The following is a 27,644-nucleotide window of genomic DNA, read 5'->3' on the forward strand; positions in this document are numbered from 1 at the left end:
AAAAGAGTTAAGTACCACAGGTTTGAGGAGAGATACATGGAAGGAGTTAGGGATCCGTAAGTTGGCCGGGAGTTTCAATTTATAGGCCACCGGGTTGATCTGACTGATGACCTCCAGGGGGCCGATGAACCGAGGCCCTAACTTGTAAGAAGGTATCTTGAGTCGGACATATTTAGATGAGAGCCAGACTTTATCTCCGGGACGAAATTGTGGAGGATCCAGGCGTTTTTTGTCAGCGTGTCTTCTCATCCGTTCGGACGACTGAAGGAGTGCGGATCGGGTACTCTCCCAAATGGAGGAAAATTTGCCAACGAGAGATTCCGCAGCCGGGTTGTCCACAGAGGTGGAGACAGCAAAAGGAATCCGAGGATGCTGACCGAAGACTACAAAAAACGGGGATTTGGAGGAGGATTCGCTCTCGTGATTGTTATAAGAGAACTCGGCCCATGGTAGGAGATCCACCCAGTCTGAATGATGGGCATTAACGAAGTGCCGGAGGTAACTGGTCAGGTTCTGATTGATCCGCTCCACTTGACCATTGGACTGTGGGTGGTAAGCGGAAGAGAAGTCCAGGGTGACGTCTAGCAGTTTACAAGTGGCTCTCCAGAAGCGTGAGGTGAACTGTACCCCACGATCCGACACGATGTGGAGGGGCAGGCCATGAAGACGGAAGATGTGACGAATAAAGTCTTTAGCTAGCTCGGGTGCAGACGGGAGGCCTGGCAGGGGAACGAAATGAGCCATCTTGGAGAAGCGGTCAGCGACCACCCAAATGACCGTACAACCGGCAGAGACTGGGAGGTCTGTTATAAAGTCCATTGCTATATGCTGCCAGGGGGCAGCAGGTACTGGGAGCGGAAGGAGGCGACCGGCTGGCAGATGTCTCGGAACCTTGTTGCGGGCGCAGGACACACAGGCAGAAACAAAGTCTATTACGTCCTTGTGCAGGGTAGGCCACCAGTAGTGCCGGGTAATAAGCTGGAGGGTCTTTTTTTGACCGGCATGGCCAGCCAGTTTAGACGAGTGACCCCAGTGAAGGATCTTCTCCCGATCAGGTACTGATACGAACGTCTTTCCGGGAGGGAGATGATTTAGACTCACGGGAGCCACCTGCATTACTCTGGCGGGATCGATGATGTGTTTCGGATCTTCCTCGAGATCAGACACCAGAAAGGATCGAGACAAGGCGTCCGCCTTGACGTTTTTGTCAGCCGGGCGAAAATGAAGAACAAAATCAAAGCGGGCAAAAAACAAGTACCACCGGGCTTGGCGCGGGTTAAGTCTCTGGGCATGCTGGAGGTAAGCCAAGTTCTTGTGGTCCGTGTAAATTATTACCGGGTGAAGAGCCCCCTCGAGCAGGTAACGCCACTCCTCCAATGCCAGTTTGATGGCCAATAACTCTCGGTCTCCTATGGAATAATTGCGCTCTGAGGAGGAGAAGAGTTTAGAGAAGAAGCCGCAAGTTACCATCCTCCCGGAAGATGATTTTTGAGTAAGTACCACTCCGGCTCCAGAGGAGGAGGCGTCAACTTCCAGGAAGAACTGCTTGTTGCCGTCCGGGCGATGCAGCACCGGGGCGGAAGAGAAGGCCTGTTTTAAGGAAAGAAAGGCCTCCTCTGCTTCGGGCGGCCACTCTTTGGGATTAGTACCCTTACGGGTGAGCGCGGAAATTGGGGCAGTCCGGGAAGAGAAGTGTGGTATGAAGAGGCGGTAGTAGTTGGCGAAGCCCAGGAACCGCTGAATGGCCTTCAACCCCTCCGGTCGAGGCCATTTCTCGATGGCAGACAGTTTCTCTGGATCCATTCGTAGGCCGGTCTGAGAAATAATGTAGCCCAAAAACGGAAGCGAGGTCTGCTCAAAGAGGCACTTCTCGTATTTAGCGAAGAGGTGATTCTGCCTGAGCCTGAGCAGGACCTGACGAACGTCCCTCCGGTGAGTCTGGAGATCCGGAGAGAAGACCAAGATGTCGTCCAGGTACACTACTACGCAGGAGTAGAGAAGGTCCCGGAAGATGTCATTGACTAACTCTTGAAAGACGGCAGGAGCGTTACAGAGACCAAAGGGCATTACCAGATATTCATAGTGGCCGTCCCGGGTGTTGAATGCCGTCTTCCATTCATCCCCCTGACGGATACGAACCAGGTTGTACGCCCCACGGAGGTCCAGTTTGGTGAAGATTCTAGCCCCTCTCAGACGATCAAATAACTCCGGAATGAGCGGAAGGGGGTACTTATTCTTCACCGTGATTTGGTTAAGGCCTCTATAGTCTATACAGGGACGGAGAGAGCCGTCCTTCTTTTTTACGAAGAAGAAGCCTGCTCCCGCCGGGGAGGTAGATTTCCGGATGAATCCCCTGGCCAGATTCTCCTCAATATATTCGGACATCGACCGGGTCTCAGCAGTGGATAATGGATAAATACGCCCACGGGGAGGAGTAGTACCGGGTAACAGGTCGATAGGGCAGTCGTATGGTCTATGAGGGGGTAGCGTCTCTGCTTCCTTTTTATTAAAGACATCAGCATAAGACCAATAAGGAATCGGAAGTCCAGGTAGATTAGCTGGGGTAGGAGAAGGACGGACGGGATGGACGGGAACCAGACAGGTCTTATGGCAGTCCTGTCTCCAGCGAAGGACTTCTCCGGTCTGCCAGTCAAGCACGGGTGCATGTCTCTGGAGCCAAGGTAGACCTAGCAAGAGGGCGTGAGAGAGTCCAGGCAGAACATGAAAGGAGATACTCTCAGAATGCAGCATTCCCACCTGCAGAGTAATGGATTCGGTGATGAGTTGGATGGGGCGTGGTAAGAGACCCCCATCCACGGCAGCAACAGACAAGGGTACAGCCAGAGGTTTGGTGGGGATGCGGTATTTCTCTACCAGGGACTGTGAAATAAGATTCCCGGCTGCTCCAGAGTCCAGTTGGGCTAGTTCGAAATAACGGTTCTCCCCGCAGACGATTGAAACTGACAGCAGCAGAGATGGAGAGGATTTATTCTTGTCTAGGTCGACCTCTCTGAGCGAACCTAGACACAGGCGTTTCCCGACCTCTCTGGGCAGGCACGGATCCGGTGCTCCTTACTGCCACAGTAGAAGCAGCTCCCCTCGGCACGGCGTAAGTCCTGATGGGTTTTGACCATCTTGGTCTGGTCGACCTGCATAGACTCAGAAGAGTGTACCTGGGGAGAGATGGAGGGAGTGACGGGTCTCTGAAAGGTAGGAGCTAGACGTGGAAACCTCCTCTCACGGGTGACCTCTTTGGCACGCTCCTGGAACCGTAGGTCAATCCGGGTGGCAAGAGTTATTAGGTCATCGAGAGTGGTAGGAATGTCCCGACCGGCAAGTTCATCTTTAATACGGCCGGACAGACCCTCCCAGAAGACGGATACCAGAGCGTCGTTATCCCAGGCCAGCTCCGAGGCAAGGGTATGGAACCGTATGGCATATTGGCCCACGGTGAGACTTCCCTGACGGAGGCGTAGCAGAGATGATGCGGATGAGGTCTTCCGTCCGGGTTCGTCGAAGACTTTCCGGAAAGCCGTGAGGAAGGCAGGCAAGTCGGACACCAGGGGGTCTCCTCTCTCCCATAGAGGATTTAGCCAGGCCAGGGCCTCCCCGCTGAGATGGGACATGATGAAGGCAATTTTGGCCCAGTCGGAGTTAAACTGGTGGGACAATAGTTCAAAGTGCAGGGTGCACTGATTTATGAAGCCCCGAGCCTGGGCGGAGTCGCCTCCGAAGCGAGGAGGTGCAGAAAGCCGGGGTCCGGGGTAGGATACCATGGTATTGGTGGGCAGCGGAGCTGCCGGGTTGTGAGTCATGGCACTGGCAATGGTTGCTGGTGGAGCAGTCAGAGTATCCAGGCGAGAATTGACATTCCGCAGGTGACCCAGGATGGACTCCTGTTGCGACCTCTGACGGGACAGTTCATGACAGAGGTCCGAGAGCGAGGGAGCTTGGGTGCCACCGGGTTCCATGGCCCGAGCAAACTGTAACGGGTCTGGGAGGCGGAACCTCTGAGCTACTATACAAGGGGGCAGTCCTTGTAAGGGAGCGGGTGGCGACCAGGCAGGCAGTCACAGCAGGTGACCGGGACAGTCTCTGGGTGTACGGGCAGGAGGTCACGGCAAGTGACCGGGACAGTCTCTGGAAGAACGGGCTGGAGGTCACGGCAAGTGACCGGGGCAGTCTCTGGGTGAACGGGCTGGAGGTCACGGCAAGTAACCGGGGCAGTCTCTGGGTGAACGGGCTGGAGATCACGGCAAGTGACCAGGACAGTCTCTGGGTGAACGGGCTGGAGGTCACGGCAAGTGACCGGGGCAGTCTCTGGGTGAACGGGCTGGAGGTCACGGCAAGTGACCGGGGCAGTCTCTAGGTAAAGGGTAGGTACGACCTGTGATGGCTGAACCTCCAGGTAGGCTAGCAAGGCAGATGGAGGATGTGTGCTCCCAGGTGAGCAAGCAAGAGTCTCTGGAATAGCAGGTGGTCACAGCACGTGACGGCGAAGCCTCCAGGTAGGCAAGCAGGCAGGTAGCAGAGAAGCGCTCCCAGGTGAGCGGGCAAGAGTCTCTGGAATAGCTGGTGGTCACAGCACGTGACGGCGGAGCCTCCGGGCTGGCAAGCAGGCAGGTAGCGGAGAAGCGCTCCCAGGTGAGCGGGCAAGAGTCTCTGGAATAGCTGGTGGTCACAGCACGTGACGGCGGAGAATCCGGGCTGGCAAGCAGGCAGGTAGCGGAGAAGTGCTCCCAGGTGAGCGGGCAAGAGTCTCTGGAATAGCTGGTGGTCACAGCACGTGACGGCGGAGCCTCCGGGCAGGCAAGCAGGCAGGTAGCGGAGGAGCGCTCCCAGGTGAGCGGGCAAGCTGGTCCATAGACAGACTGACAGGAGTAGAAAGGCAGACCGTCGGACCTCAGGCTAGCAAGCAGGTAGCAGGAATAACTGGCAGGAAACAGACAGCAAACTGGCAGGACTCTGGCAGGAATCAGGCAGGTAACTGGCAGGTAACTGGCAACGGGACCTGAGGGCTGAAGCAGAGTAGAACAGTGCAACAACATTGCTCGGGCACCTCCATTTTGGAGGAGGTGCCTTATATATGGTGAAGTCCTCCGGCCATTGGCCGGGGACTCCTTAGGACGGCGCGCGCGGCCCCTTTAAGAGGGAGGGAGAGCGCGCGCGCCCTAAGCACAGTGGTCGGGAAGGAGCGCGCGCTGCCAGCAGAGCGGGAGGAGGACGCCGGGCACGGAGCAGGGAGGTGAGGGGAACAGCGTCCCTGCCTAGCAGAGGGCAGGGACGCCGGCGCTACAGTTTTCATCTAAAGACTGTGTTATAAAAGAACCAAGAAGAAGACGAGACGACGACCCGATGACATCAGATGATGACGATTGTACCCGCGATTGCTTCAATTTAGATATAGGGAAGTATAATTATACATATTAAATGAATATTAGTCACGGCTTACCATAACATGAATTCACATCATTATATAACAATAATCCGATATTGATACTATTATTACTATTATTATTATTATGGAAATTTAATGATATTGCCAAGGAAGAAGGAAAGAAAAAATGATTGATGAATGTATCTTCTTTTAAGAATTTTCAGTTAAAGTCCTTTTATTCTCAAAAAGGGGGAAATGTTAAATGGTTAGTTATGGAAATTCATTTGGAATGTTAATCGATAATCATTTTTCTGAGTTCTATGCCTCAGCCATCGTGTCTAGTTGACATGTGCTATTTGTGTGTGTATTTTTGGTTCACTACCATATGTAGAACAGGTGTCCATACGACTGGCTATAAAAGCCCATGGTACAGAAAGGGGGGGCTCTCTTGCTCTGCCCACCCCACAAGACACAGAATCTTCATGCTAAGAAGCAGATGACATGTAGGCCTGAACACATGCTGGACAAAGACATGATTTACCAGCCAGGATCCAAGGAAAGATGGGTGAATCTCAGCAATTAAACAATTAAGCTAATTATGGACAAATGGACAATTACTTTATAACTAATTATTGTATGTACCTGTTGCAATCTGATTCTTTTTAATGACAATCCAAGAATAAATAGATACATTTTTTTATAAGAATATCATGATATTGATACTTTGAGAAGTCCTCAGTAGAAAAAAATAATACAGGAAGAGTATTATTCTACAGTCTCCCATCCAAGTACTAACCAGGCCCGACACTGCTTAGCTTCCGAGATGAGATGAGATCGGGCGTGTTCAGGGTGGTGTGGCCGTAGGCAGAGACACGTCTCGCACTTGCTGCTGAAGGCTAAACCCTTCATCGCGGTAATGTGACAGAAAGAGCAAGCTGGACCCGTAACTTGGTGGCGGAGCGAGACGTCCAGGGGTGAATGAAGGAAGAGGGTGAGATGGTTGCCAGTGACTTTGAGCTGCTCTTCAGGGGGGAGGGTCATGTTGCCTGCAAAGGTCTTCTGCTTGGGGTTACCGGTGGTTGCCTCCAGCCACGCGGGAGACGCTGGTCCTGGTGAAAAGGAGCCTAGTATTAAAAGTAAAGAAGCAACAATGCTGGAGGGCCACGGTGATCAGAAGGATGCTGGTATTTTGCAGAGATCAAATAGCGCAAGAGAGAAAGCAAATGAAAAAAAGAAAAGAGATTGAATGTGTGGACTTGTGAAAGGGAATGGAAAAAAGTCATAGAAGAGAGTGCCCCCTGCTGGTGGAAGGAAGGAAAAAGCAAAAGCCTACAGCACCTGTTATTCCCAGGTGGTCTCCCATCCAAGCTCTAACCAGGCCCAACCCTGCTTAGTTTCCAAGATCAGACAAGATCAGGTGTGTCCAGGGTGGTGTGACCGTAGGCGAAAACCAGCCTCTCACTTGCTGCTTTTCTACTTTGACGTCTGGCTGCCGGCTGCCCTTTCCAGTGCTCAGCAAGACCAAGTCCTTTTGTGCTTTCCCTTCTCTTCAATTTTTTTGCTGGCTTCCTTAAAAGGTCTTGTAGACACAACGCCCCACTCAGAGCCGCTGAGCTCACTGATCGGCTGCAGCGCTGTCGACGGAACGTCAGCTTCACGGCCAATGCCACAGGCCGGGAGCAGAGGCGAGACTCACCGGTAGACCTGGGTAGGGTGAGTAGAGCGCGGTTAGTTGCTTTCTAATAGCCTGCAGCCAGGGATTAACTTTTAATGAAAGGGAACAATCCCTTTGACTATCTGCAGCACGCCACACCTAGGAAGCGCACTCTCACACACAAGCCAGCATGCACACGTGCTCGCACGTGACAACACCCCCTATCTGCCCCTACAACTTCTCCGTCACCATGCGTCAGACTCTCCTGCCTGTTTTATGATTTCAGGGCCCTAGCAGGAATCACCCCCCCTCCCCAATTCCTTCCGCACCTTCCTTGCACTGAGGTTAGCTCTTTGTCAGCCGTCTGACTTGGTTACACAAGCTTCTTTGCAGAGAAACATGTTACTTCTGCTGGCCCTCGCTAGGCGGCCGGCATCCAAAACCTTCCCTGGGCACCTGCTGTAAGCCTGGCCCCTTCACGGCCCCGGTTGCTTTTAATGCCATCATTTCAACACGGCGAGCTGCGGATTCAATAGGCACTCCTATCCGTGGCAAGGAGCTCGGTTTCAGGCCTGCGTGGTAGCGTACTTAGCTGCCAACTGGCTCAGAGGCCTTGGGGCTTCCATCATCTAAGTTACTTAAGGTCGGTGTCCGGCAAGGCGCCGTTCCATGCTAGCCGAGCTGGGCAGTAGGGCAAAACGTCATCAAAATAGTCTACAGCACCCGGTGTTCCCAGGAGGTCTCCCATCCAAGAGCTGTCCGAGCCCAGCCCTGCTTCCGAGATCAGACGAGAACGGGCGTATCCAAGGTGGTATGGCCAGTAGACGCTGTCCGATCCATCGCCCGGCCAGCCTTTCTCAGGATCGCTTGGTGGCGAGCAATCTGCCCGTGACGGGGCGGGTTCCGAAGGGTCCATGCAAAGGCTGTGCCGTCCCTACAGGTGTGGTTTGTTCAGCAGTGATTCACCCGCCGCATCAGGTGTCTTCAAAAATGTCTCGGCGCAGGGTCTCCTGCAGGCTAAACCCTTCATCGCAGTAATGTGACAGAAAGAGCAATCTGGACGCATAACTTGGGGACGGAGCGAGACGTCCAGGGGTGAATGAAGGAAGAGGGTGAGATGGTTGCCAGTGACTTTGAGCTGCTCTTCAGGGGAGAGGGTCGTGTTGCCTGCAAAGGTCTTCTGCTTGGGGTTACCGGTGGTTGCCTCCAGCCACCCGGGAGACGCTGGTCCTGGTGAAAAGGAGCCTAGTATTAAAAGTAAATAAGCAACAATGCTGGAGGCCCAGGGTGATCAGAAGGATGCTGGTATTTTGCAGAGATGAAATGGCGCAAGAGAGAAAGCAAATGAAAAAAAGAAAAGAGAATGAATGTGTGCACTTGTGAAAGGGAATGGAAAAAAGGCATAGAAGAGAGTGCCCCCTGCTGGTGGAAGGAAGGAAAAAGCAAAAGCCTACAGCACCTGGCATTCCCAGGCGGTCTCTGTTAAATGGTTAATTATGGAAATTCATTTGGAATGTTAATCGATAATCATTTTTCTGAGTTCTATGCCTCAGCCATCGTGTCTAGTTGACATGCGCTATTTGTGTGTGTATTTTTGGTTCACTACCATATGTAGAACAGGTGTCCATACGACTGGCTATAAAAGTCCATGGTACAGAAAGGGGGGGCTCTCTTGCTCTGCCCACCCCACAAGACACAGAATCTTCATGCTGAGAAGCAGATGACATGTAGGCCTGGACACATGCTGGACAAAGACATGATTTACCAGCCAGGATCCAAGGAAAGATGGGTGAATCTCAACAATTAAGCTAATTATGGACAAATGGACAATTACTTTATAACTAATTATTGTATGTACCTGCTGCAATCTGATTCTTTTTAATGGACAATCCAAGAATAAATAGATACATTTTTTATAAGAATATCGTGATATTGATACTTTGCGAAGTCCTCAGTAGAAAAAAATAATACAGGAAGAGTATTATTTTACAATGGTGAGCCAGCCAGTCCTGTTTTTTTGTTTTTTAAATTAAGTAAGTGAATTTCTTCCGTGAACAAGGGGGGAGTCCTGACGAGCTGAACAGCTGTTGTTCACGTGTCAGTAAATTCACTAGTTTGTCACGAGAAGCAGAAAGGACCTACAGACTGAGGAAAGACAGAAAGCAGAGGTACTAACAAGGAACAGAATCACACAGGAAAAGAATCAGACGAACTGAAGACAGGACGTGCTGATAAAGAGAAGCCAAGGAATCTTAAGGTAAGCAAAATATGGATATAATTTCTTCTTTTGCTAAACAAAGTAATATTAATTTCAAAGTTAATGTAGGAGATGACATAGAAGTTTTGTGGCTCAGTTTATACAAAGAATGTGAATTGCAGAATTTACAGTTAACTTCTAAATTGGTAAATAGAGACAAACAGAAATTGAGAAATATTCTACATTTGGTAGATTTTTTTCATAGTTTTGTGTTAGAGATTTCTAAGCAGGAAAATAGTGTAGAAGTGTCAGACGGTGATACTGATTCAGACTGTAATGTGGAAAATGAACAAGAAGTAAGACACGTGTCTGTAACTGAAGGTGACCTTGGGTCTGACCAAGAGACGGACATACAGAAACCTGACATGGGAGGAGACATGACTGACATACGAGAAACCGACATACTAGGTGATGTGGGAGGAGACGTGAGTGACGTAGGAGGAACGGACGTACAAGAGCCACTAAAAATATCAGAGAATTCTGGAATTACCCAGGCTCAACTCCAAATTAAAATGAGGAAAAATTTGCTGAAATTATACAAAATCATGCCAAAATATGATGTCAAAATCCATGCCTGTAGAAATTCAGAGACATTTGAGAGCTTCTCTGATAAGTTTGATTTATCCAATGAGGAGAGGAATCAATTATTTAAAATATGGATTCCTGTGACATTGTCCAGACGTTTACATTTAATGCCCTGTGAAAATGACTCTCCTAATGGATGGGAAAATGATTCGGACAGATTAAGATATTTGTTTTATTGTGTCACAAAGGATTTTCCCAACATAGAAGATCTGCAGAAACAAAGGATTGGTAGGAAGGAATGTACATATACATTCATGTCCATATTTGAACGGTTGTATAAAGCTCTCATCAAAAATGGAAAAGTACAACATATGATAACAACTTTTGTACAAAAATTCAAATTCCTAAATTCAGTTTCCCAAGTTATGGCATCACAAAAAAATTCATTATTTGAATGTGCGCAGATGCTGGATTTTGTTAGAAAACATGAGAATCGTGAAAAGAAAATAAATCAAGCTAAATTTATAAAACCAGGAAAGGTAAAATCTTACCAAAAGCCAATATCAAACTCTCCTAGACTGAGTCATCCCCATAGTGAACTCTATCAAATACGCAGAAGATTACATATATGTTATAAGCCATATCAGCCAGTGCAAAGATCCATCTCTCCACAGAATGAGTTAATTCTCAGTCAGAACTGTGATTCTCTAAAAAGGAAAATGGCTGAAACTGATGGACAGAGACAGGTGAGACGACCAACTCACAGTGACGTCATGGAATGTGGACAGAAGAACAGGCAGTTCTCTGAGGTTTTGAAGGATAGAAAAATGTCTTTCCTAAATAGGGCGTTCCTGGAGATATTTGAGAGAGACAGAAGATTTGGTTTAGGGAGTGGCTAAGGAAAAACTGTAATTATAATGTTGTATCAAAATGTAATACAATGTCTCAATATTTATTTATAATCTTATAGAGTAAAATTGTAGTTACATAGTTTCTAACAGTTCATATATATATATATATGTATATATATATATATATATATACACTTGTCTAAGTAGAGATTGCGTATAATTGTATTTATATATACGTTTATAAGATATATATATATATATTAATTAATAAATTAGAACTTCATATATATAAATTTAAGTAGCAATATTTTGAATTACATTAGAACCAACCAATATATGTATAAGATATTTAAATAATTCTGTTTCTGTATGAATTTGATATTTAATTTTATTTTCTTATATTTCCTTAGAGTTTTCATTCCAAAGCAGGATTTGATCAAAGAACTCTAAAATGGATTTATTTCTTTATTCACACAGGAAGTGAAAAAATTGCATGATTTTATGTGTATAACATTTTAAAATAATAACAATATATCTAGTTGAACTATAATATATATGTAATACTTATTAATTCTTTTGTGTTGCTAATATTTTCTGTGCATGAAGTGTTCGTGCAAATTAAAGTAGCTTTACAGCATGACGTGTGACAGCTGCGACCTTTGAACTTTGAGCTAATAGTATAGGATCCCATTCATTCTATTTTCAACTGATGTAACTTAAGACCGGGCAGCCAGTGAAAAAAGAATCTAAGACAAGAGTTTTTTCAAGTGTCTGAAATTCCAGTGACTTACTCTCATATTATATAATATGTACTTGGGGAATAGTCAAAGAAATATAAAGATATTCAATTGATATGGCAATGCGCATTAATAAATTGGGATACAACAATTTTGGGTTAAATATATATATATATATCTAAAACTTCATATGTGGAATGTTTGAGTTGAACAGATCTGTGAATGTCAGAGTGAAGGTGACAGATGAGTAAATCAGCAGCTGCTAAGTGTGATTGATGTGACAGAGGCCTCGTATGTTTGTATGTTTGAAAAAAAAAATGTTTCTTTATGTGAAGGTACAAAAATATATTTAATTCTGAGGAAATTATAATACATAATTAGGTATTATCTACATATATATATTTCTGTATTTCTTTAATAATTATTATTTCTTGATTTAACTAATAGTGGATAAGGGCAACCACACATCAAAATGGTTTACAAAGCAAATTTATATTTAGAATAATTTTCCACATGATAATATTCTTGAATAACTATAATATTATTTTTAATGGTTACCTAAATAGGTACGCACATCTCTTTAGTCAAATCTATGATACTCATCGATATGAAATTTATGCACAATATTTCTAGAAGAATAATTATTTTTAATTTGGTTCTGAGATATACATAAATTTTATAAAATAATATTTTTGGTATTAAGGGGGAAAATGTGTTTTTGATCCTGATTACATAATCACTTTTGATCAATACTAATTTTCCACAAATTTTAATAAAGAAGAAATAATAATAAGGTACTATGGTATAATTAAGAAGGGTATTACATGCAAAGTTGCATAATTTAATATTTTTTGGTGGTACAAGGTTATGACAAATATGAAATCATCCAAATAATGGAGATATAAGGGTATTTTTTATGGAGAATATAATTACTCTGCATTTGTTATTAAAATTTAAAGGCCTTATTTTTATTTTTATTCTTATTTTTACTCTTAATTTTATTTTTCATTTTTAAAATTTTATTCTTACTTTATATTTCTTATTTTTCTATTTTTTCATTTTTTAATTCTCATTTGATTTTATTTGAGTTCAATATCTCAATTGAGAAAACACATTAATATTTAATAAAGTAATGTCTAATACAAGAGTGTTGCTTCATTAAATATATATTGCTAAGGAAAAAAATGTTTACATTTTCTGAGTAAACACAACAATTCATTCATTCATTTATTCATTCATTCATTCATACATTCATATATTTATTCATTTTGGTTCAGGAGTATACATTCTTTGATATTATTGGTTTAATAAAGATATAAAAACTTGTTTTTTCAAAATACACTGACACCTATGGGTTGGAAAAGGTAATTACACCTATGACATAAAAATGTTCTATCATGTGGAGAACTTGATTGATAATGAATTATTATCTATTATTGTTTATTATTCCAAACATAATTTATTTTAATATTTTGATAATAATTAGATGGATATTACTGATTGCTATGGTACGCTGTGATATTATAGGTTAGGAAAAACTGCCAGATTTGGTATCAGATTAGGGAATGAAGACTTCAATCAAGACATCGCAATTATGAATTCTATCTTAATAAAGACTCTTAATTTTTATAAATCAAAGAGATTCTCAAAAGTTACAAGAAGAAGCAACTGATATCCGGACGTCTCAGAAGGTAACAGGTGTGAATGCTGAGTGTTATAATAGACTGTGTCCATTACATACAATACAATTCACACCACTGATCACCAGGACGGCAGAGGACGATGATCCTATATGTACTGTGTTGTGTTCAAGTTTCATCACGTTCCAGTGGTTTCTTATCACCTGCAACGCTTCAATGAAAGCTGGTGAACAGGTAATACCTGGCATATGTGTCCTGTATATAAAGGACTGAGTACTGGTTATGGTGCTATATAAAGCAGGAAAGTGTCAAGTTAACCCTTGCTTTACTGACCAAAGACGTCACATCTGTTCCAAAAGTGACACGAGACCAGTGCGGACACACGGAAGATTCCAAAGACGATCCAACATAAGTCCATGTGACACTGCACAGATATTAAAGCTACATCCATGGACTTTGTTTTCTTATCAACTGACACACATGATCTTTCTAATAAAGAGTACAGTTTATGGACTGAACAATAATGAGCACAATTATGGACTGTACAATATCTACATGCTGTAATTTATTTCAAAGGAGTTTTCATCTAAAGACTGTGTTATAAAAGAACAAAGAAGAAGACGAGACGACGACCCGATGACATCAGATGATGACGATTGAACCCGCGATTGCTTCAATTTAGATATAGGGAAGTATAATTATACATATTAAATGAATATTAGTCACGGCTTACCATAATATGAATTCACATCATTATATAACTATAATCCGATATTGATACTATTATTACTATTATTATTATTATGGAAATTTAATGACATTGCCAAGGAAGAAGGAAAGAAAAAATGATTGATGAATGTATCTTCTTTTGAGATTTTTCAGTTAAAGTCATTTTATTCTCAAAAAGGGGGAAATGTTAAATGGTTAATTATGGAAATTCATTTGGAATGTTAATCAATAATCATTTTTCTGAGTTCTATGCCTCAGCCATCGTGTCTAGTTGACATGCGCTAATTGTGTGTGTATTTTTGGTTCACTACCATATGTAGAACAGGTGTCCATACGACTGGTTATAAAAGCCCATGGTACAGAAAGGGGGGGCTCTCTTGCTCTGCCCACCCCACAAGACACAGAATCTTCATGCTGAGAAGCAGATGACATGTAGGCCTGGACACATGCTGGACAAAGACATGATTTACCAGCCAGGATCCAAGGAAAGATCGGTGAATCTCAACAATTAAACAAATAAGCTAATTATGGACAAATGGACAATTACTTTATAACAAATTATTGTATGTACCTGCTGCAATCTGATTCTTTTTAATGGACAATCCAAGAATAAATAGATACATTTTTTTATAAGAATATCGTGATATTGATACTTTGAGAAGTCCTCAGTAGAAAAAAATAATACAGGAAGAGTATTATTTTACAGTCTCCCATCCAAGTACTAACCAGGCCCGACCCTGCTTAGCTTCCATGATCAGATGAGATCAGGCGTGTTCAGGGTGGTGTGGCCGTAGGCAGAGACAAGCCTCTCACTTGCTGCTTTTCTACTTTGACGTCTGGCTGCCGGCTGCCCTTTCCAGTGCTCAGCAAGACCAGGTCCTTTTGTGCTTTCCCTTCTCTTCAATTTTTTTGCTGGCTTCCTTAAAAGGTCTTGTAGACAGAAGGCCCCACTCAGAGCCGCTGAGCTCACTGATCGGAGGCAGCACTGTCGACGGAACGTCGGCTTCACGGCCAATGCCACAGGCCGGGAGCAGAGGCGAGACTCACCGGTAGACCCGGGTAGGGTGCGTAGAGTGCGGTTAGTTGCTTTCTAATAGCCTGCAGCCAGAGATTAACTTTTAATGAAAGGGAACAATCCCTTTGACTGTCTGCAGCGCGCCACACCTAGGAAGCGCACTCTTACACACAAGCCAGCATGCACACGTGCTCGCACGTGACAACACCCCCTATCTGCCCCTACAACCTCTCCGTCACCATGCGTCTCCTGCCTGTTTTATGATTTCAGGGCCCTAGCAGGAATCACCCCCCCCTCCCCAATTCCTTCCGCACCTTCCTTGCCTTCCCTGCACTGAGGTTAGCTCTTTGTCAGCCGTCTGGCTTGGTTACACAAGCTTCTTTGCAGAGAAACATGTTACTTCTGCTGGCCCTCGCTAGGCGGCCGGCATCCAAAACCTTCCCTGGGCACCTGCTGAAAGCCTGGCCCCTTCACGGCCCCGGGTGCTTTTAACGCCATCATTTCCACACGGCGAGCTGCGGAGTCAATAAGCACTCCTAGCCGTGGCAAGGAGCTCGGTGTCAGGCCTGCGTGAAGGCTGTGGGGTAGCGTACTTAGCTGCCAACTGGCTCAGAGGCCTTGGGGCTTCCATCATCTAAGTTACTTAAGGTCGGTGTCCGGCAAGGCGCCGTACCATGCTAGCCAAGCTGGGCAGTAGGGCAAAACGTCATCAAAATGGTCTACAGCACCCGGTGTTCCCAGGAGGTATCCCATCCAAGTACTGTCCGAGCCCAGCCCTGCTTTGCTTCCAAAATCAGACGAGATCGTGCGTATCCAATGCGGTATGGCCAGTAGACGCTCCTTGATCCATCGCCCGGCCAGCCTTTCTCAGGATCGCCTGGTGGCGAGCAATCTGGCCGTGACGGGGCGGCCTCCGAAGGGTCCATGCAAAGGCTGTGCCGTCCCTACAGGTGTGGTTTGTTTAGCAGTGATTCACCCGCCGCATCAGGTGTCTTCAAAAATGTCTCGGAGCGGGGTCTCCTGCAGGCTAAACCCTTCATCGCGGTAATGTGACAGAAAGAGCAAGCTGGACCCGTAACTTGGGGGCGGAGCGAGACGTCCAGGGGTGAATGAAGGAAGAGGGTGAGATGGTTGCCAGTGACTTTGAGCTGCTCTTCAGGGGGGAGGGTCGTGTTGCCTGCAAAGGTCTTCTTCTTGGGGTTACCGGTGGTTGCCTCCAGCCACCCGGGAGACGCTGGTCCTGGTGAAAAGGAGCCTAGTATTAAAAGTAAATAAGCAACAATGCTGGAGGCCCACGGTGATCAGAAGGATGCTGGTATTTTGCAGAGATGAAATAGCGCAAGAGAGAAAGCAAATGAAAAAACGAAAAGAGAATGAATGTGTGCACTTGTGAAAGGGAATGGAAAAAAGGCATAGAAGAGAGTGCCCCCTGCTGGTGGAAGGAAGGAAAAAGCAAAAGCCTATAGCACCTGGCATTCCCAGGCGGTCTCTGTTAAATGGTTAATTATGGAAATTCATTTGGAATGTTAATCGATAATCATTTTTCTGAGTTCTATGCCTCAGCCATCGTGTCTAGTTGACATGCGCTATTTGTGTGTGTATTTTTGGTTCACTACCATATGTAGAGCAGGTGTCCATACGACTGGCTATAAAAGCCCATGGTACAGAATGGGGGGCTCTCTTGCTCTTCCCACCCCACAAGACACAGAATCTTCATGCTGAGAAGCAGATGACATGTAGGCCTGAACACATGCTGGACAAAGACATGATTTACCAGCCAGGATCCAAGGAAAGATGGGTGAATCTCAACAATTAAGCTAATTATGGACAAATGGACAATTACTTTATAACTAATTATTGTATGTACCTGCTGCAATCTGATTCTTTTTAATGGACAATCCAAGAATAAATAGATACATTTTTTATAAGAATATCGTGATATTGATACTTTGAGAAGTCCTCAGTAGAAAAAAATAATACAGGAAGAGTATTATTTTACAATGGTGAGCCAGCCAGTCCTGTTTTTTTGTTTTTTAAATTAAGTAAGTGAATTTCTTCCGTGAACAAAGGGGGAGTCCTGACGAGCTGAACAGCTGTTGTTCACGTGTCAGTAAATTCACTAGTTTGTCACGAGAAGCAGAAAGGACCTACAGACTGAGGAAAGACAGGAAGCAGAGGTACTAACAAGGAACAGAATCACACAGGAAAAGAATCAGACGAACTGAAGACAGGACGTGCTGATAAAGAGAAGCCAAGGAATCTTAAGGTAAGCAAAATATGGATATAATTTCTTCTTTTGCTAAACAAAGTAATATTAATTTCAAAGTTAATGTAGGAGATGACATAGAAGTTTTGTGGCTCAGTTTATACAAAGAATGTGAATTGCAGAATTTACAGTTAACTTCTAAATTGGTAAATAGAGACAAACAGAAATTGAGAAATATTCTACATTTGGTAGATTTTTTTCATAGTTTTGTGTTAGAGATTTCTAAGTAGGAAAACAGTGTAGAAGTGTCAGACGGTGATACTGATTCTGACTGTAATGTGGAAAATGAACAAGAAGTAAGACACGTGTCTGTAACTGAAGGTGACCTTGGGTCTGACCAAGAGACGGACATACAGAAACCTGACATGGGAGGAGACATGACTGACATACGAGAAACCGACATACTAGGTGATGTGGGAGGAGACGTGAGTGACGTAGGAGGAACGGACATACAAGAGCCACTAAAAATATCAGAGAATTCTGGAATTACCCAGGCTCAACTCCAAATTAAAATGAGGAAAAATTTGCTGAAATTATGCAAAATCATGCCAAAATATGATGTCAAAATCCATGCCTGTAGAAATTCAGAGACATTTGAGAGCTTCTCTGATAAGTTTGATTTATCCAATGAGGAGAGGAATCAATTATTTAAAATATGGATTCCTGTGACATTGTCCAGACGTTTACATTTAATGCCCTGTGAAAATGACTCTCCTAATGGATGGGAAAATGATTTGGACAAATTAAGATATTTGATTTATTGTGTCACAAAGGATTTTCCCAACATAGAAGATCTGCAGAAACTAAGGATTGGTAGGAAGGAATGTACATATACATTCATGTCCATATTTGAACGGTTGTACAAAGCTCTCATCAAAAATGGAAAAGTACAACATATGATAACAACTTTTGTACAAAAATTCAAATTCCTAAATTCAGTTTCCCAAATTATGGCATCACAAAAAAATTCATTATTTGAATGTGCGCAGATGCTGGATTTTGTTAGAAAACATGAGAATCGTGAAAAGAAAATAAATCAAGCTAAATTTATAAAACCAGGAAAGGTAAAATCTTACCACAAGCCAATATCAAACTCTTCTAGACTGAGTCATCCCTATAGTGAACTCTATCAAATACGCAGAAGATTTCATATATGTTATAAGCCATATCAGCCAGTGCAAAGATCTATCTCTCCACAGAATGAGTTAATTCTCAGTCAGAACTGTGATTCTCTAAAAAGGAAAATGGCTGAAACTGATGGACAGAGACAGGTGAGACGACCAACTCACAGTGACGTCATGGAATGTGGACAGAAGAACAGGCAGTTCTCTGAGGTTTTGAAGGATAGAAAAATGTCTTTCCTAAATAGGGCGTTCCTGGAGATATTTGAGAGAGACAGAAGATTTGGTTTAGGGAGTGGCTAAGGAAAAACTGTAATTATAATGTTGTATCAAAATGTAATGCAATGTCTCAATATTTATTTATAATCTTATACAGTAAAATTGTAGTTACATAGTTTCTAATAGTTCATATATATATATATATATATATATATATATACACTTGTCTAAGTAGAGATTGCGTATAATTGTATTTATATATACGTTTATAAAATATATATATATATTAATTAATAAATTAGAACTTCATATATATAAATTTAAGTTGCAATATTTTGAATTACATTAGAACCAACCAATATATGTATAAGATATTTAAATAATTCTGTTTCTGTATGAATTTGATATTTAATTTTATTTTCTTATATTACCTGAGAGTTTTCATTCCAAAGCAGGATTTGATCAAAGAACTCTAAAATGGATTTATTTCTTTATTCACACAGGAAGTGAAAAAATTGCATGATTTTATGTGTATAACATTTTAAAATAATAACAATATATCTAGTTGAACTATAATATATATGTAATACTTATTAATTCTTTTGTATTGCTAATATTTTCTGTGCATGAAGTGTTCGTGCAAAGTAAAGTAGCTTTACAGCATGACGTGTGACAGCTGCGGCCTTTGAACTTTGAGCTAATAGTATAGGATCCCATTCATTCTATTTTCAACTGATGTAACTTAAGACCGGGCAGCCAGTGAATAAAGAATCTAAGACAAGAGTTTTTTCAAGTGTCTGAAATTCCAGTGACTTACTCTCATATTATATAATATGTACTTGGGGAATATTCAAAGAAATATAAAGATATTAAATTGATATGGCAATGCGCATTAATAAATTGGGATACAACAATTTTGGGTTAAATATATATATATATATATATCTAAAACTTCATATGTGGAATGTTTGAGTTGAACAGATCTGTGAATGTCAGAGTGAAGGTGACAGATGAGTAAATCAGCAGCTGCTAAGTGTGATTGATGTGACAGAGGCCTCGTATGTTTGTATGTTTGAAAAAAAAAAATGTTTCTTTATGTGAAGGTACAAAAATATATTTAATTCTGAGGAAATTATAATACATAATTAGGTATTATCTACATATATATATTTCTATATTTCTTTAATAATTATTATTTCTTGGTTTAACTAATAGTGGATAAGGGCAACCACACATCAAAATGGTTTACAAAGCAAATTTATATTTAGAATAATTTTCCACGTGATAATATTCTTGAATAACTATAATATTATTTTTAATGGTTACCTAAATAGGTACACACCTCTCTTTAGTCAAATCTATGCTACTCATCGATATGAAATTTATGCACAATATTTCTAGAAAAATAATTATTTTTAATTTGGTTCTGATATATGCATAAATTTTATAAAATAATATTTTTGGTATTAAGGGGGAAAATGTGTTTTTGATCCTGATTACATAATCACTTTTGATCAATACTTATTTTCCACACATTTTAATAAAGAAGAAATAATAATAAGGTACTATGGTATAATTAAGAAGGGTATTACATGCAAAGTTGCATAATTTAATATTTTTTTGGTGGTACAAGGTTATGACAAATATGAAATCATCCAGATAATGGAGATATAAGGGTATTTTTTATGGAGAATATAATTACTCTGCTTTTGTCATTAAAATTTAAAGGCCTTATTTTTATTTTTATTCTTATTTTTACTCTTAATTTAAATTTTTATTTTAAAAATTTTATTCTTACTTTATACTTCTTATTTTTCTATTTTTTCATTTTTTAATTCTCATTTGATTTTATTTGAGTTCAATATCTCAATTGAGAAAACACATTAATATTTAATAAAGTAATGTCTAATACAAGAGTATTGCTTCATTAAATATATATTGCTAAGGAAAAAAATGTTTACATTTTCTGAGTAAACACAACAATTCATTCATTCATTTATTCATTCATTCATTCATTCATACATTCATATATTTATTCATTTTGGTTCAGGAGTATACATTCTTTGATATTATTGGTTTAATAAAGATATAAAAACTTGTTTTTTCAAAATACACTGACACCTATGGGTTGGAAAAGGTAATTACACCTATGGCATAAAAATGTTCTATCATATGGAGAACTTGATTGATAATGAATTATTATCTATTATTGTTTATTATTCCAAACATAATTTATTTTAATATTTTGATAATAATTAGATGGATATTACTGATTGCTATGGTACGCTGTGATATTATAGGTTAGGAAAAACTGCCAGATTTGGTATCAGATTAGGGAATGAAGACTTCAATCAAGACATCGCAATTATGAATTCTATCTTAATAAAGACTTTTAATTTTTATAAATCAAAGAGATTCTCAAAAGTTACAAGAAGAAGCAACTGATATCCGGACGTCTCAGAAGGTAACAGGTGTGAATGCTGAGTGTTATAATAGACTGTGTCCATTACATACAATACAATTCACACCACTGATCAACAGGACGGCAGAGGACGATGATCCTATATGTACTGTGTTGTGTTCAAGTTTCATCACATTACACTGGTTTCTTATCACCTGCAACGCTTCAATGAAAGCTGGTGAACAGGTAATACCTGGCATATGTGTCCTGTATATAAAGGACTGAGTACTGGTTATGGTGCTATATAATGCAGGAAAGTGTCAAGTTAACCCTTGCTTTACTGACCAAAGACGTCACATCTGTTTCAAAAGTGACACGAGACCAGTGCGGACACACGGAAGATTCCAAAGACGATCCAACATAAGTCCAGGTGACACTGCACAGATATTAAAGCTACATTTCATCCATGGACTTTGTTTTCTTATCAACTGACACACATGATCTTTCTAATAAAGAGTACAGTTTATGGACTGAACAATAATGAACACAATTATGGACTGTACAATATCTACATGCTGTAATTTATTTCAAAGGAGTTTTCATCTAAAGACTGTGTTATAAAAGAACCAAGAAGAAGACGAGACGACGACCCGATGACATCAGATGATGACGATTGAACCCGCGATTGCTTCAATTTAGATATAGGGAACTATAATTATACATATTAAATGAATATTAGTCGCGGCTTACCATAACATGAATTCACATCATTATATAACAATAATCCGATATTGATACTATTATTACTATTATTATTATTATGGAAATTTAATGATATTGCCAAGGAAGAAGGAAAGAAAAAATTATTGATGAATGTATCTTCTTTTGAGATTTTTCAGTTAAAGTCCTTTTATTCTCAAAAAAGGGGGAAATGTTAAATGGTTAATTATGGAAATTCATTTGGAATGTTAATCGATAATCATTTTTCTGAGTTCTATGCCTCAGCCATCGTGTCTAGTTGACATGCGCTAGTTGTGTGTGTATTTTTGGTTCACTACCATATGTAGAACAGGTGTGCCATAGGACTGGCTATAAAAGCCCATGGTACAGAAAGGGGGGACTCTCTTGCTCTGCCCACCCCACAAGACACAGAATCTTCATGCTGAGAAGCAGATGACATGTAGGCCTGGACACATGCTGGACAAAGACATGATTTACCAGCCAGGATCCAAGGAAAGATGGGTGAATCTCAACAATTAAGCTAATTATGGACAAATGGACAATTACTTTATAACTAATTATTGTATGTACCTGCTGCAATCTGATTCTTTTTAATGGACAATCCAAGAATAAATAGATACATTTTTTATAAGAATATCGTGATATTGATACTTTGAGAAGTCCTCAGCAGAAAAAAATAATACAGGAACAGTATTATTTTACAGTCTCCCATCCAAGTACTAACCAGGCCCGACCCTGCTTAGCTTCCGAGATCAGATGAGATCAGGCGTGTTCAGGATGGTGTGGCCATAGGCAGAGACAAGCCTCTCACTTGCTGCTTTTCTACTTTGACGTCTGGCTGCCGGCTGCCCTTTCCAGTGCTCAGCAAGACCAGGTCATTTTGTGCTTTCCCTTCTCTTCAATTTTTTTGCTGGCTTCCTTAAAAGGTCTTGTAGACACAACGCCCCACTCAGAGCCGCTGAGCTCACTGATCGGCTGCAGCGCTGTCGACGGAACGTCCGCTTCACGGCCAATGCCACAGGCCGGGAGCAGAGGCGAGACTCACCGGTAGACCCGGCTAGGGTGAGTAGAGCGCGGTTAGTTGCTTTCTAATAGGCTGCAGCCGGGGATTAACTTTTAATGAAAGGGAACAATCCCTTTGACTGTCTGCAGCGCGCCACACCTAGGAAGCGCACTCTCACACACAAGACAGCATGCACACGTGCTCGCATGTGACAACACCCCCTATCTGCCCCTACAACCTCTCCGTCACCATGCGTCAGACTCTCCTGCCTGTTTTATGATTTCAGGGCCCTAGCAGGAATCACCCCCCCCTCCCCAATTCCTTCCGCACCTTCCTTGCCTTCCTTGCACTGAGGTTAGCTCTTTGTCAGCCGTCTGGCTTGGTTACACAAGCTTCTTTGCAGAGAAACATGTTACTTCTGCTGGCCTTCGCTAGGCGGCCGGCATCAAAAACCTTCCCTGGGCACCTGCTGAAAGCCTGGCCCCTTCACGGCCCCGAGTGCTTTTAACGCCATCATTTCCACACGGCGAGCTGCGGAGTCAATAAGCACTCCTAGCCGTGGCAAGGAGCTCGGTGTCAGGCCTGCGTGAGGGCGGCGGGGTAGCGTACTTAGCTGCCAACTGGCTCAGAGGCCTTGCGGCTTCCATCATCTAAGTTACTTAAGGTCGGTGTCCGACAACGCGCCGTTCCATGCTAGCCGAGCTGGGCAGTAGGTAAAAACGTCATCAAAATGGTCTACAGCACCTGGAGTTCCCAGTAGGTCTCCCATCCAAGTACTGTCCGAGCCCAGCCCTGCTTTGCTTCTGAGATCAGATGAGATCGGGCGTATCCAAGGTGGTATGGCCAGTAGAAGCTGCTCGATCCATCACCCGGCCAGCCTTTCTCAGAATCGCTTGGTGGCGAGCAATCTGGCCGTGACGGGGCAGGCTCCGAAGGTGCATGCAAAGTCTGTGCCGTCCCTACAGGTGTGGTTTGTTTAGCAGTGATTCACCCGCCGCATCAGGTGTCTTCAAAAATGGCTCGGCACAGGTTCTCCTGCAGGCTAAACCCTTCATCGCGGTAATGTGACAGAAAGAGCAAGCTGGACCCGTAACTTGGGGGCGGAGCAAGACGTCCAGGGGTGAATGAAGGAAGAGGGTGAGATGGTTGCCAGTGACTTTGAGCTGCTCTTCAGGGGGGAGGGTCGTGTTGCCTGCAAAGGTCTTCTGCTTGGGGTTACCGGTTGTTGCCTCCATTCACCCGGGAGACGCTGGTCCTGGTGAAAAGGAGCCTAGTATTAAAAGTAAATAAGCAACAATGCTGGAGGCCCACGGTGATCAGAAGGATGCTGGTATTTTGCAGAGATGAAATAGCGCAAGAGAGAAAGCAAATGAAAAAAAGAAAAGAGAATGAATGTGTGCACTTGTGAAAGGGAATGGAAAAAAGGCATAGAAGAGAGTGCCCCCTGCTGGTGGAAGGAAGGAAAAAACAAAAGCCTACAGCACCTGGTATTCCCAGGTGGTCTCCCATCCAAGTACTAACCACACCCAACCCTGCTTAGCTTCTGAGATCAGACAAGATTGGGCATATTCAGGGTGGTGTGGCCATAGGCAGAGACAAGCCTCTCACTTGCTGCTTTTCTACTTTGAAGTCTGGCTGCCGGCTACCATTTCCAGTGCTCAGCAAGACCAGGTCCTTTTGTGCTTTCCCTTCTCTTCAATTTTTTTGCTGGCTTCCTTAAAAGGTCTTGTAGACACAACGCCCCGCTCAGAGCCGCTGAGCTCACTGATCGGCTGCAGCGCTGTCGACGGAACGTCAGCTTCGCGGCCAATGACACAGGCCGGGAGCAGAGGCGAGACTCACCGGTAGACCCGGGTAGGGTGAGTAGAGCACGGTTAGTTGCTTTCTAATACCCTGCAGCCGGGTATTAACTTTTAATGAAAGGGAACAATCCCTTTGACTGTCTGCAGCGCGCCACACCTAGGAATCGCACTCTCACACACAAGCCAGCATGCACACGTGCTCGCACGTGACAACACCCCCTATCTGCCCCTACAACCTCTCCGTCACCATGCGTCAGACTCTCTTGCCTGTTTTATGATTTCAGGCCTCTATCAGGAATCACCCCCCCCCTCCCCAATTCCTTCCTTGCCTTCCTTGCACTGAGGTTAGCTCTTTGTCATCCGTCTGGCTTGGTTACACAAGCTTCTTTGGAGAGAAACATGTTACTTCTGCTGGCCCTCGCTAGGCGGCCGGCATCCAAATCCTTCCCTGGTCACCTGCTGTAAGCCTGGCCCCTTCACGGCCCCGGGTGCTTTTAATGCCATCATTTCCACACGGCGAGCTGCGGAGTCAATAAGCACTCCTAGCCGTGGCAAGGAGCTCGGTGTCAGGTCTGCGTGGTAGCGTACTTAGCTGCCAACTGGCTCAGAGGCCTTGGGGCTTCCATCATCTTAGTTACTTAAGGTCGGTGTCCGGCAAGGCGCCGTTCCATGCTAGCCGAGCAGGGCAGTAGGGCAAAATGTCATCAAAATGGTCTACAGCACCCGGTGTTCCCAGGAGGTCTCCCATCCAAGTACTGTCTGAGCCCAGCCCTGCTTTGCTTTTGAGATCAGACGAGATCGGGCGTATCCAAGGTGGTATGGCCAGTAGACGCTGCTTGATCCATCGCCCGTCCAGCCTTTCTCAGGATCGCTTTGTTATGATCTGCTACAGAGAGAATGGAAAGAAAGGAGATTTATCCCTACAATAGAACTAAACTAGATCCCTACGATGTAACGGGGAACCTGATCCTGCGATCAGACCCGCTAAAGTCCTCGGCTAGTCTGAACGCAGACCTATAGATGTGAGGGAGGGATCCCTACAAGATCTAGGGACTGGGAAGAGTTGGACACCTCCTAGCAGAAATAGTAGCAGTCAAAGACAAACACACAACAAAAAGGCATAGGGGTCAGAAGACCTAGCAAAACTAACAGAGAACGGCAACAGAGCAACAAGCTAGCTCAACAGTAGTAAATACAAATGAAGTCCAGCAAAGCCAGGAGGGCGGAGCCAGATTAAATAGGCAAAATGGTCATGTGACCAGCAAACTAAAAAAAAACTAACAGGAGAGTTGTAACAGTACCCCCTCTTCTAAGAGGATCCTCCGGATCCCCTAGGCCCAGGCTTACCAGGAAACCTCCTGTGAAACGCTCGGAAAAGTCTGGGGGCAGAAACATAATCCGCTCTCACCCATGAGTTATCCTCAGGTCCGAAACCCTTCCAAGCGACGAGATACTGCAAACTCCCTCTATACCGTCTAGAATTTAGGATGCGGGAAATTTCATATTCCCCGTCCTCCACCACCGGAGGAACAGTGGCAGAGGCGTCACCATCCGACACATCAGCTTTTTTCAAAAGAGAAACATGAAACACCGGATTAATCCTCCAGGACGTAGGAACCTCCAGCCTAACAGCAGATTGGTTAACTATCTGAAGTACCTTAAAGGGCCCTACGAACTTGGGACCCAATTTTTTAGAAGGAATCCTCAATCGCAGATTCTTAGAGGACAACCAAACCATGTCACCAACCGCAAACAAAACCTCTTGCCGTTTCCTATCAAAGTACATCTTAGATTTTTTGTTAGCCTCCTGAAGATTACCACGCACATCCGTCCAAACTCTCTCCAAATCACCGGAAAAACTCTCCTCCTCAGGCACAGCCGAAACCAATTTGGAAAATGACCCAAAAGACGGATGTCTCCCAGAACAACACAAAAAAGGCGAACACCCAGCAGAAGAGGATGTATGGTTGTTAAGAGCAAATTCAGCAAGTGGCAGAAACTCAGACCACGCCTCTTGATTGTCTGCCACAAAACAACGCAAGAACTGCTCAACATCCTGGTTCTTCCTTTCTGTCTGGCCATTAGACTCAGGATGATATCCGGATGAAAACGACAAATGAACTCCCAACCTGTCACAAAAGGCACGCCAAAAACGAGCCACGAACTGAGGTCCCCTATCAGAAACAATGTCAGTAGGAACACCATGTAGTCTGACAATCTCCTTGACAAAGGCCTTAGCGAGTGTCTTAGCGCAAGGTAGTTTGATGAAGGGAACCAAGTGACACATCTTGCTAAAACGGTCCACGACCACCCAGATGACCGTGAAACCTTCAGAGGGAGGAAGGTCAGTAATAAAGTCCATAGCCAGATGTGTCCAAGGTGCACTAGGAACCTCCAGAGGGCAAAGCAACCCCGCAGCAGGAGCATGCGAAGACTTGGATCTTGCACACACAGTACATTGGCGCACCCACTTAATGACTTCCTTCTGCCATCCAGGCCACCAAAAACTGCGACCCACAAGTCTCTTGGTCTCAGAAATTCCTGGATGACCTGCCAACCGAGACTCATGACACTCAACAAACAAATCTCTCCTAAAGGTCCTAGGCACAAACAACCTCCCATGTGGAGTGTTAGATGGGGCATTCTCCTGTGCTTTAAGAATCTCATCCTCCAAAACGGAGTCCAAAGCAGCAATCACAACACCTTCTTGTAAAATGGTCTCCTCTTCCTCCTCAACACCGACCATGGGAGAAAAGCTGCGAGACAAAGCATCCGCTTTAACATTCTTGGTACCCAGGATGTAAGTAACGGAAAAATTAAACCGCGAGAAAAAAAGTGCCCACCTAGCCTGACGGGCATTCAAGCGCTTGGCAGCATCAAGATAGATCAGATTTTTATGATCAGTGAAAACCTGAATGGGAAATTCAGCACCTTCCAAGAGATGACTCCAGTGTTCAAATGCGAGTTTAATCGCCAGCAATTCCCGATTACCAATATCGTAATTAAGTTTCGTCTCGGAAAATTTTTTTGAAAAAAAGGCACAGGGATGTACTCCATCCTTGTTTTCCTGAGACAACACCGCACCAACCCCCACCAAAGAAGCATCAACCTCAACCAAAAACGGCTTAGTCACATCAGGCTGCATAAGGATGGGAGCAGAGGTGAACCTCTCCTTTAGAAACACAAAAGCTTCAATGGCCTCAGAAGTCCACTGAACCGCATTAGCACCTTTCCTGGTGAGATCGGTCAGCGGTTTGACAATAATAGAAAATTTTTTTATGAATTTTCTGTAATAATTGGCGAAAC

General features: G+C 43.6%; 5 pseudogenes; all 5 read right to left on the reverse strand.

Annotated features, from left to right (window-relative positions):
- Positions 1-6,703: 6,703 nt before the first annotated feature.
- On the reverse strand, positions 6,704-6,822 carry LOC141268905 (5S ribosomal RNA; annotated as a pseudogene).
- Positions 6,823-15,501: 8,679 nt separating this feature from the next.
- Positions 15,502-15,621, reverse strand: LOC141269653 (5S ribosomal RNA; annotated as a pseudogene).
- A 7,647-nt stretch (positions 15,622-23,268) lies between these two features.
- On the reverse strand, positions 23,269-23,388 carry LOC141267868 (5S ribosomal RNA; annotated as a pseudogene).
- Positions 23,389-24,008: 620 nt separating this feature from the next.
- LOC141268462 (5S ribosomal RNA) lies at positions 24,009-24,127 on the reverse strand (annotated as a pseudogene).
- A 922-nt stretch (positions 24,128-25,049) lies between these two features.
- LOC141268561 (5S ribosomal RNA) lies at positions 25,050-25,169 on the reverse strand (annotated as a pseudogene).
- Between the last annotated feature and the right edge of the window lie 2,475 nt (positions 25,170-27,644).

This window comes from Phyllobates terribilis, unplaced genomic scaffold (assembly GCF_046119375.1).
Source record: "Phyllobates terribilis strain yellow unplaced genomic scaffold, ASM4611937v1 Scaffold_4__5_contigs__length_816908805, whole genome shotgun sequence".
NCBI classification, from domain to species: Eukaryota; Metazoa; Chordata; class Amphibia; order Anura; family Dendrobatidae; genus Phyllobates; species Phyllobates terribilis.